General features: G+C 75.1%; 1 non-coding gene across 1 annotated transcript; it reads right to left on the bottom strand.

The window, feature by feature from the left end:
• Positions 1 to 1279: 1279 nt before the first annotated feature.
• LOC146400551 (5.8S ribosomal RNA) lies at positions 1280 to 1432 on the bottom strand. Its single transcript, XR_014814033.1, has one exon. It is a non-coding gene; the product is annotated as a 5.8S ribosomal RNA (ribosomal RNA).
• Positions 1433 to 1969: the final 537 nt, after the last annotated feature.

Genomic DNA, 1969 nt, shown 5'->3' with positions numbered 1-1969 from the left:
CAGGTGGGAAGGGGACACGGTACGAGAGCCACGCGCGAGGACCGACCCCCGGTCCAGCCTCCACCCGCCTGGCTCCCCCACCCCACCCCACCCCGCCCCCACCCGCTCAAGCGGGGGGGAGGCGCCGGGGGTGGGAGGCAGAAGGGAACACAGACGGGCGGCGGCACGGGGAAGCACGAGCCGGCGGGCACGGGGACGGGCGGGCGGGGCGGGGCGCGGCAGGGAAAGGCGCACAACGACGACCAGGCCGAGAGACCCCACCGGCCGGGGGGAACGCACGCGCCGCGGCGCGGAGGACAGGCGCAGGAGGAGGAGGAGGGCGGCAGGCGAGGGAGCAACGAGAAGAAAAACCCGGCGGTCGCCCCCCGACCGCCGGGGGCCCCCCCTGCCTCCCCCTCTCTCCCTCCACGCAGCCTCACGCGCGTGTGCGGCCAAGACGCCCCACGACCGACGGGTGGCTGGAAGCCGGGCACCCAACCCCCCGGAGCGACACCGAAACCCCGCGGGCTCGGGGGCACGAGGCACCGCGCGGCCGCAGCCCGGGGGGAAGCGCGCGGCGGCGGAAGGACACCGCGGCGTCCCGCGGGCCACCACCGGGGCACGCATCCCCGGGGCGCGGCCACGCGCGCGACACGGCCTCGGGGCGAGCCGCCCACCCCGACAGGGCGAGGCGTTGTTTGGGGGGGCGCGGGGCGCGGAAGGAACCCCAGGCGGCGCGGCGGACCGCGGCAGGGAGCCGGCCGGACACCGCCGCCACCGCCGCCGCCGCGTTGGGGGCGCGCGGCAAACGGGAGGCGGCGGCGGCCCGGACTCGACCCCCCCACCGACATCGCGCGGGCTCCCAGCCGCGCGGCGCGGGGACTCGGCCCGACGCCCCCACCCCACCCCCGGCGAAACACACCATGCCCAAAAGACCGCTTGCGGCGCGAGGAGGCTCCCAAAGGGACGGCGGCGGCCAAGGCCAACGGCCTCGGCGCGAGCCCTCTGGTCCGTCTCTTCCCTCTCACGGGCGGCGCGCGCCCCCCCAAGGCCTCGCAGCCGCCGCCGCCCACCCCCAGCCAACCCACCCCACCGTCCCACACGCGCTCCGTCAAGCGAGCGGGCGGCGGGGGCAGGGCGTGGGGGGGTGGGGTGCGGGGCAGATACGGCAGGAGGCAGAGGGGGCGCGCCAGTGTCTGCACTTAGGGGGACGAAGGGCACACGGCGGCCCTGCGAGGACACCCCAGCCGCGCCACCCCCGGAGAGGGAAACACCCCGGGGGTGGCGATTGATCGTCAAGCGACGCTCAGACAGGCGTAGCCCCGGGAGGAACCCGGGGCCGCAAGTGCGTTCGAAGTGTCGATGATCAATGTGTCCTGCAATTCACATTAATTCTCGCAGCTAGCTGCGTTCTTCATCGACGCACGAGCCGAGTGATCCACCGCTAAGAGTCGTACGTGCTTGGTTTGGAATGGCGGCACGGCACACTGCCCCCCCCTCCTCCTCCCCACGACCCACCCGCCCACGTGGGGCAGCTGGGTGGAGAGCGTAGGGGGGCGGGGGGGTCGCCTCTCGCCGGCCGAGTCAGAGGGAAACAAAGCAGACCGGTGGGTCGGAAGGCTTCACACGACGGGGCGTCCGGCGCCCACACACACACACACACACACACACACACGGGTGAGTGGGTGGGGCACGGACAACCCCACAGGCGCCCGGGGGTTCCCACCCCCCCAACACAGGCACGGGGCACACACGCGCTCGCTCGCACACGGCCACGGACCGACTGGCCGGCGATGGCCACCGAGTAAGCCCCCCTCCCGACGGCCGCGGTGAGAGGGGCTGGACCGCGACGAGGCACGGGGGCCCCGCCCCATGGGGGGAAGCGGAGCCTGGGGGAGAAGGGACTCCTCCTCCCCACCGGCCCGACCGCCCCGACCCCAAGGCGGACGGGCGACCCCCCCTAGGGGTCTTTAAACCTCCGCGCCGGGAC

This window comes from Sus scrofa, chromosome 8 (genome assembly GCF_054392235.1).
Source record: "Sus scrofa isolate SSC_HxYL_T2T_F1_AM1 chromosome 8, Sscrofa_HxYL_maternal_Yorkshire_Landrace_v2.0, whole genome shotgun sequence".
NCBI lineage: Eukaryota > Metazoa > Chordata > Mammalia > Artiodactyla > Suidae > Sus > Sus scrofa.
Note: the sequence above shows the minus strand (reverse complement) of the source record. Positions and strands in the feature narration are given on the sequence as shown.